Source organism: Solea solea, chromosome 4 (genome assembly GCF_958295425.1).
Source record: "Solea solea chromosome 4, fSolSol10.1, whole genome shotgun sequence".
Classification (NCBI taxonomy): Eukaryota; Metazoa; Chordata; class Actinopteri; order Pleuronectiformes; family Soleidae; genus Solea; species Solea solea.
In genome coordinates, this window is record NC_081137.1 from 3,205,355 (window position 1) to 3,215,345 (window position 9,991).

Below are 9,991 nucleotides of genomic sequence, written 5' to 3' on the forward strand. Positions count from 1 at the left end.
GACAATCAATGTCACTCCAAGACACAGGCACAAAAAAAGAAATACACCACAGATTTCATACACATATATATTTATATATGCGGCTCTAATTATGTTAAATTCATCAACATTGTCATATTGATTAAGCACAGGCGGCTGCAGCCGTTCCAAACACTCCGGGGCTCCTATGCAGATACCATGTTTTCCAGGCTTATGGAGCAGCAGCAAATTCATGAATCACACCGTGTGTATATCAAAGAGTCAGTGGCACAGCGGGATGATTTATACTGTATTTCAATACATGGGCTCATCTGTGAGTCCAAGCTATAGTTTTATCAACACAGCAGATACATGTGAGCTTATCTGATTCTAGGGCTCTGATAAGTTCAAAGTTCACACCGGGCATTGACGACAACCTTGCAGAAGTCACTGATTCGATTCTCATGCTGCACAATGAAACCATCGGCGACATCTGCACAAGTGGCAATCAGTGTCAAAACAGCGAACCGACGAGTAAATTCAGTCGGCTGACGGCAAATTAACACTCACCAGTTAATTTTTTGATAATTGGGTTATTGTCTGAGTTAATTACAGCAGCTGTGAATCCTGCTCCCCTTTCTTTTTATGAATAGTTTTTTTTTACGACGCTGAATTTATAGACTAAATTAATTTGTACTTTCCTGGTCATAAACACAATGACAGATTAAAACTGCTGTCAGCTCCCGCAGACTGCACTGTGAGCCAGTTTGAGACGTCACCTCATAAATTCTACACTTGCTTCAGTCTATGGTATATTTAAGAGTGTGTTCAATGTAGTTATCTCACTCTTAGACGGAGCTTTCTGCCTGGAAACTGACATTTATGTTGCTTTCTCTCTCTCTGCACAAAAGTCCACAGAGAAAGTCAGTGTTTTTAGCTCACAGGGACACAGGAGCTGCTGGTCTCCTGACGCCTTATTCAGTAAGATTGTGTCACTCGGGTAAATACCAGTGAAGGAGCACAAACACCAAAGTCACACAACGATAGATTAAAACATGCTGGTGGAGGCAGAAGTGAATCAACAACTTTTGTGTCGCTTGATTTAAAGTTGCTGATTTTCTCTATGGAATTTGGTGTGGGAGAGTGAAACAGAAAAAAGGTGAATTTTATGTACAAGCTTGATAAAACTAGAAACAAAAAAGGTCCCCAAAACAAACATTATCAGGAGAAATGTGCGTTAACTCAAGAGCATGTTGGCATTTTGTCCCACACGGCTCTTGCTTTGTCTCCAATCTGTTGGCTTAAATACTTTGGACAGAGCTGCACACCTGTCTCTCATCACTCATCCACTCAGGTCAACACCTGCTCTTAATTTCTCTGTCAGCTTTTCTGGTGCATGTGCTCCACAATGTTTACAATTCCTATACAGGCTTATAAATAAAAAGTGATATACTATATATATATATATATGTATACTGTGTATATATATATATATATATTTCAATCAAAAAGACTGCAGATTCTCCAATTCCTGCTTTCGTCTGAATATTTGACGCAAAATTGTATAACCTTTCACCAAAAGACTGTAAAATAAATCAAGTTTAATACATTTTCAAAATGCTTAAAGGTTTTATCAATAAAATAACAGATGAATTCACTTAGCTGGACGGAATCAGTCAGAATACAAGTAAATATGCACAAGCACCTACAGTACACACTCATGTTAATATTAATATGCATATAATGTACTGCAGATATTATCATTTTAGATTATTGTTCCATTTTTTAGACTTTATAACTGTATGTATGTATTTCCTTGACTGTGTTACACCTTCACTATATGTATATTTATTATGAACTATATTTTCTGTTATAAATGACATCATTTAGAATCATAAAACAATTACATAAAAATCCATTTTTGGAAAAATGGAACAAGGGACAGGGATTATAAACTAGCCTTGGCTGAAATACTCTATGTAAAACAACAGTTTCCTAGTACTGTGGTATGTTAAAAATTATTTTTGCATTGTCCCTGAGCAGCAAGTTAATAAATATGGGATTTAAACTACATTTTGTTGTAAACATGTGGAACTTTTGGTCTGGTTCTGGAAGATAAATCATGGTTTCCTCTAAATCTGTTTAGTTCAGGGACATTTTGTCCTGATTTGTCACCAAAGACCATGAATCTCCATCTACACTGTTGAGTTTCAGGGTGATCTAGCCAGAAGGTACCAAAAAAAAATAAAAAATCTTTCCCGCGTTACACTGATCGATCGATCTGAACAGCTGTGCTTAAGATCCTTGTCGGAAAACGTCACTTGGAGCAACATGGAAAAGGAAAAAAGGGGAAGATGTTTCTGTCCAGCTGCAGTTATCGTGATCGGCGGCGATAATTTACAGATCATCACATAGACAGTATGACAAAGGTCACAACCGCATTAATTTGTGACACGCCACTTCAATGAGGCGTAATAAAGTCGTAGATGTGGAGATGGTGGACAATCATAACAATAATCTTTAATGACACCATTGTTAATAAAAGTCACGCTGAATTATTCTGCTCCATGTTGTGCTGCTGCTGCTGATTCATCCATCCATTTTCTACTGTTTATCCAAGGTCGGCTCGCAGGGGTAGCAGCATGAGCTGAGTAGCCCAGACTTCCCTCTCCCCGGCCAGTTCATCCAGCTCTTCCGAGACGTTCCCAGACTGAGTCTCTCCAGTGAGTCCTGGTCTTCCCATGGGCCTCCTCCCAGTGGGACGTGCCTGGAACACCTCACCAGGGTGGCGTCCAGGAGGCATCCTAACCAGATGCCCAGGGCCAACCCATCTGGCTCCTCTCAATGCGGAGGAGCTCTACTCCGATCTCCTCATGGATGACCGGGCTTCTCACCCAATCTCTAAGGGAGAGCCCAGACACCCTGCAGTCCACATTACTGCTGACGCCACACCATTCCCGCCTGTCGATCTCTAGTTCTGTTCTTCCCTCACTCGTGAAGAAGACCCCGAGATACTTAAACTCCTCCACTTAGCGGAAGGATCTCCCTCCTGATCCAGCGAGGGCACGCCACCCTTTTCCGACTTAGGACCATGGTTTCGCATTTGGAGGAGCCGATTCTCATCCCAGCCGCTTCGCAGTTGTTGGAAGATCACGGCCTAATGAAGCGAACAGAACCACATCATCCGCAAAAGCAGAGACCCAATCCTGAGCCTACCAAACCAGACTCCCTCAACAGCCATGGCTGCGTCTAAAAGTTCTGTCCGTAAACAGAATTGGTGACCAAGGGCAAGTCCAACCCTCGCTGGATTGCTGCTGCTGTTAAATAGTCGTCGATGAAGACGAAATATTGTAAAGAAACCACTGATTTATTTTCCTTCCTCTCTGTGACTTTCATTTCTGTTTATTAATTTTCCCTTTTTCCCCCCAAAAGCAGATCTGCACCATGTTCTTCAAACACTACTTTTGTTTCCTCTGTTCTCTGTAATGAAGCTTCAGGCTCAGCGGTTCACTCTGCTCTCTGCGTTCGAGGGCACATTTAATTTACTGCCCTGTGATCTGGAGCTCTTTTTAAGTCTCTAATATGAAAACTGTGTTGCTACCAGACCAGATTTGGTTCCTCTCCTGCCATGTTTTTGTCCATTTCCAGCCATTTCCACGTGGAAATATGTCACGTTTACATAACTTGACCTGCAAAAACTTTCTGAATGTGTCATTTCGGAGCAGGGAATGTGGATTGTCGCGTTTATACGAAGCATTTTTATTCCGATCAGGCTTTTATTCTGATTATTTGTGTCCATGTAAACGCAGCCACTGATAATAACCGGCTAACATCTGCGGTGTGTGTGTGTGTGTGTGTGTATTGATTTGCCCTTGAGCTCGTGTTGTCGTCCTGACGTGCTCTTGCTGTTAGAGTGAACATCAGGTGCAGTGATTTGGCAGGAAAAAAGAAAAGAAAAAAGATCCATGTTTGGGAAATCACAGTTTTCTGAGTCAGTCATAAAAATTCTCTTTGATCCACTTTTCCTCGTTGTGTTGCTCATCCTCACCACCACCTTCACATTCTCTCCTCCAGTCTGCTTCCCGTTGCCCTTTACCTCCCCTCCCTTTTCTCATTCTATAACCGTCCTTTACTCCTTTTTTTCTTGTATTTCTTTAACCCACCACTCCTTCCTCTGCCTCGCCGTCTCTGATTTTGCTGGTGCATTAATAAAGTGCAGCTCCTCCTCCCGTCCTCCTCCAGTGGGATTAAGCAGAGAACTAATTCCATCTCCGCTCCCGGCCGCTTTGAAGTCGACTGCCAGGGAAACCGCTGGCTTCTTCAATTCCCCCCCTCTCAATTTGCATAATCCCACCACTGCACTCACTCATACATGCTCATCAAAGTGGAGGATGAGCTGCATATTGGCATTAAAATAATCCAGTAGTTTCCAGGAGCATCACTTTCTCCATCTCTTTCACTACCAGGGATCAATGCATCGCCATCAATTGAATGTCTACCCTCTTCCTCGTCAATCCCCGCTTATCGCAAATTTGTAATTAGCATGCACGGATGCTAACTGCCGCCAATTGGCGAGTGTCTGATTGTATTTGTGTTGCATTATCTGCCTCGAGCAGTGCCATGTGGGTAATTCCCACGTCTGTGCATGGCGAGGCACTGCGGCAATCCAAGAAACAACACAGCAGAACTGAAAGAGAGCAGATGAAAATGTTTGCATAATTATGTGAGGAAGCTTCTCTGTGAGGGAAGAAAGAATCAAAACAAAAACACCGAAGGTTCCACGAAACGGGATTTCCTCTCTCTTTCATCTCATCCATGAGTCAGCAAACTGTGGTCAGCAATCACGTCGATAATACAGTAACGAGGACAAGTGCTGTACATCCTATTACTTTTAAGTACATCCTCAAAAAACACACTGTGCCTTTACAGTTCGGCTCGGTAGTTTGTTTCGAAAACACTTTTTATCTCATTTGTTGGAAAATATAGTCATTAGCCAACAATAAATACTGCAGGGAAGCAAAACAAAACAAACACAAGATGGCGGCCTTCCTGTTGGGTTTGGATCATGGTCGTAATGTTATTTTTTCTTCATCCCAACCTCCTACACATGTGTACCAATTGTTGTGCATATACAATTAACCTGAATTTGGACAACAGTGGGCGGCGCACTTATTTGACCCTCCCACATCCAATTTTCGATGCACATTTCCCCGAACCACTCTCAGAAGTAAATTTTCACCAGGTCTGATGCGCTTGCTATTCTGTGAGTTTTGGGGCATGGGAAAGGCCTCAAAAACATGATTAATTTGACGGAAAAATAAGAATAATAACTCCTTCACTTTCGGGAAAAACAAACACAAGGAACTAAGTGAAAAGCCTCCCTGTGTGTGCAAACCCTGTCTGTCAGAGAGATTCATCTTTGCCTCCCGCCATCATGAAAGCAACATTTCTCACCAGTGACTCAAACAACATATTTTCGATGCTAAAACCTTGTGTTTCTGAGACTCAGTCCGTCGTCTTCTTGCACTTTAGAACAAAAAAGAAAACCTTGAGCCATTGCTTAAAAAGCTGCAGAGGAAGTGTGCTATCAGTGGAGCCACAACCAGGTACAGGAGGTTTAAGTGCTGAGGCATCACATAAAATAACTGTAATCCCAATTCCCAGGACGCTCTGCTTTCATCAGCTGCTACTGCTGAGTCAGCCATGTTGTCCTGTTGTCCTGTCCTGGAAATCAACCAACCAACCAAAACCAACACACGTATGACTGATGTGTGGACGAGTGCACATCTATGGATCCTCGTCACATTCTGATCAGAAACACAGACACGTGCTTACATGCAGGAATTGTGTTAAGTTTAAGCCATCCATTATTCTTATTCAACACAAACTATACCCAGTGGATTCTTAAGGTCTCATATTTGCATTAGGGTAAATGTTGTGATGGTATCTCGCGTGGTAACACGCAAATATTGACCTAAATGTGGATGTAAACGGTCCATGTGGAGAGCAAGAGATGGAACACACTGATATCAGATATTGAATAAATCTGCATTCATGTGCAGATAGCTGGTTAGGAAGATTAGCCAAATCATAGTCAAACAAGCAAAACTGCATCTCACATTGTTCACTGGCTGATACATGATGATTTCAGACCAACGCACAGTAAAATGTGTGGCCTTCTGTCTTGTGTTTTTATGGGAAAGTATCTGTAAATATTCATCTTTTAAACTGCGTCAATATTCCCCCCTGCTGGCAAACCTTCATCGACTGCTACTGGAGGAGGAAGAAGAAGAAGAAGAAGAAGAATTAAGTGTCTAATCGTTCACCAAATGAGACAGAAATAAACGTCCTCAAGTCAAACATTTCAGCTGTGAAACAAGGAGACAAAACGACTCGTATGTGAATCCCGTTAATAATGATCAAATATGTTCAGTAAGTGACCCTGAGAGCAGGTTCTCTGCCATTTCTGAAACTGAATGCTTAATAATTGGACCCGAAATGTTTTGCCGAGCTGAAAGCAATAACTCAGAGGAGCTGTCAGCGTCCACAGCTCAAAATGCACAAACAAACCCTCCCTCCCTGCTTTAATCAGGCAACAGACACAAAGAACGAGTTACAAGTTCTGCGTGTAAGGTATGAAGAAAGTTAAATTAGCTTTCGATTGTCTCCGGGCTGCACTTTAACTCTCAATGCAGCTGAGTTAGAGAGGGCAGTCGAGAAAAAAATAAAACGAAATAAAATAGGATTCTTGTTCCTGTGGCTAAACATGATGGAGTTACCCGCACACTCTGCTCTGAGAAATCTATTTGGTGTTAATTTCAGGAAACAACACAAGAAGAAAAGCTTCGCAGGCTTCAGGCAAAGCTGACCCCCAGGTTCTCCACGTGATCCTCAATCTGTGTCCGTGATGGACAAGAGGGAATCAGAGGCAGCAAGAGCACAAATCATCAAGTCATCAAGATGCACGAGCACATGTGCTGCAGCACTTCTTATATCCTGTCTTCTCTTTCGTCGGATTTGCTGGATTTGAAGCATGTTTCGTTAAAGCCTCCTTCAACCCTGTGGTTGTTCGGCTTTTCTTTTTGGTTCGATCGTTTTGCTTTTGTGTCGTCACATATGGCACAGAGTTTGCTAAAATGTTGACGTCTTTTTGGGACATTTTCACGTCTGTTGGTGGATCACATTGAGCTTCTGCAAGCTGGGATTCAGGTGATGCCCAATTTGCCACCAAATCTTCTCCATAAACGCCCGCATGTTCTTCATTTCTGCTGCCAATTTCATTTGTATTATTATTTCATCAGGTTCTGAACTGATTAAGTCTCAGTGTGAACGTGGCGCCCTGTTCAAAATTTGGTTTGTTAACTTCTACCCAGAGCCGTGCATGTGTGAAACCCCTAAAGAATCCTAAGAATCTATCTTCTTCACGAGAGGTGCTGGTGCCAGTCTCAGCTGACATAGGGCGATAGGATGGGTCACACCCTGGACAGATCGGCAGTCCAACACAGAGACACATCGAGACAAACTGGAGTGTGGGAGGAAACCGGAGAACCCGGAGAGAACCCACGCACACATGGGGAGAACATGCAAACTCCATGCAGAAAGGCCTTTGGGAACCTGGGTCTTCTTGTTGCAAAGGCAAGAGCGCTAACCAGTATCCAGTAGCAGCAGCAGCAGCAGCCAGTTTCTGGTTTTATATTATATTTAATATTCCAGGTAAATACTCCTCTCCTCATTGTTACAGATACAGTATAACACACTCCCATTGTCCCATTGTCATTTTTCCCACGAAAAACCCCAGAGTGTCGTATTTCTCATGCAATTATACTGTGCACACTTCCATCGTAATAGCGGGGAATTTAACCCATTTCAGTTTTGAAAATAGCATCACACTGTTGTGAGTGGATACTTGTTTGCAACAACACACAATGTTCTAATATGGAATATAATGTAACAATCTGAAGCACGGTATACATTAAAGGAAACTTTACAGTTGCCACTTTCCCAACTTAAAAAAAATATAAAGATGTCCTCTCCCCCGTGTCCTCTTCTGTCCATGAAAGCTTCTTTGTTCTAAATTTAGCTAAATTGCAAAATAAATACATTAACTCTGTAAAGCTCTTGATTTATGCCTAAAGACGCCTAATGAAGTGTTGTGATATTCTCTCACAGTGCTGAGTAAAGTCAGTGTGTGGAGGTCGGGGGAGAAGATGAGAAGCCTGTTATGTGACTCCTGTGGCCCCTAAGCAGTGATGGATTACTGCGTGTGGGTAAAAATGGCCGCGTGCCCAAATCCAATGGAGGCCCTTGGATTTATTACCGGCTCATTTTTTAAAAGTATTTATTAGACCTGAAGGACTGATCGTGCCTACCATCAATCCTTCCGAAAACAATGGTTCAGGGCATTAATGTGCGGAGCGGGTCGAGTCTGAACCGGGACCTCGGAGTGCACTCGCGCACACAATTACAGTTTAACACGTCCAAACATTGTGTTAAGACTGGAGCTGACGCGGTGTCGGTGTTTCATGTAAATGTCTGAGAACAAAAGGGACCAAAGTGATGCAGAGACGATGAGACAGACAGACAGTGCATTTGCTAGAAAATGTTCTATAATGTGTTTTGATCATCCGGCACATTCACTATGTGCACATTCTCTTCCGTGTTTGCTTCCTTTCTTCAAATTTCTCGTTGTTTGTCACAGACAAGATACAGGAGCACAAGAGGAGACCAATTCCAGGAAACATTAATTGAACAACAGCTATAAATGGCAACACATGCACAGTAATAATATGAGATTAGGGTATTACAGTGTTACAGTGTTTCCCACTGTCTTTGATATCAACAATATCAATGCTGAATAAACACATTCCCACTAAAACTGGGCATTTTCACTGGATGTATGAGAGGAAAAAGAAAAACATACAAACAAGAACATAATCCACCAATGACAGTAGATCATTTAGATTGAGATAATACACAAAGCAGAGCGACATTGTTGCGATGCGACAGAGCTCCAGACATGACATGGCAGAAAAAAAACTGTCTAACTGTCATATTTTACACAAAATAAGTATGTGGGTTTCTCAACAACGTGGAGAACTGGGTAAGCAAATGGAGCGCACCCTCGCTTGAAACTGTGACGCTTAAGTAAAAACAAAGAGAAAAATGAGGTCGTAGCTTGCGGTCTACATCACTGTGATTTAAAATATTATGTCTCGCATGTGTTTCAACTATGTTTAGTTTAAATGTTACTGATCTTGGAAGTTCAAATCAGTGAATATCTTTCCACCTGGGTAACTTTGGTAATGATGATTCCTTGCAATGACTCATTCCCAACCTAAAATAAAAGTCAATCACACTATAATCTCTGTCCGTCGTGCAGCTTCAGCTCTCTTACGACCCTTTTTGCTTACGCAGCTCTCAAGATAATTCATGGGAATGACATTAATATAATTAATAGCTACTTACCTACTTCTTGGCCACAAATTACAGTTTTTTTCCCCCCATGTCATGTCTGACATCTTCTTCCTCCTCCTCTTCTTCTTCTTTCTCCAGTAAGTTTCGGCAGACTCTACACTGGAAGGTGCAATGCTGCCCTCCACAGTTCAAAGTTCCCAATCACATTTTGATTTTTTGAAGATGTGAACGAGGTTTTTTTGTTGATATCCTTGTGTAGATTGATTCCGACATGATGCAGAAATTCCAGTTATCACAGCAGCTCCAAGGTTTTAAGTAATGACAGAAGCGAGAGGAGCTCTCAATGCCTTAATTAAAAACACCTCATATAAACAGTCTCTAAAGACACTTTGCATTATTGTGCAAAGAACCTTTTTATATTGTGTTATTCACCAACATTTTCCTTCCAAATGCCACTTGCTGCTGAGAGCCACGCAGCTCCTGAGCACAAGCGAAGAAGGACGTCGGCGGCTGTCAGAGTTTTGAGGTAAAGTCAGGCACAGGTGCTGTTTTCGTTTTTCTTCTAACCTTTCCTCGCGCAGGTTTCTTTGATGCTTTGTCACACAGTCAGGGTCACACA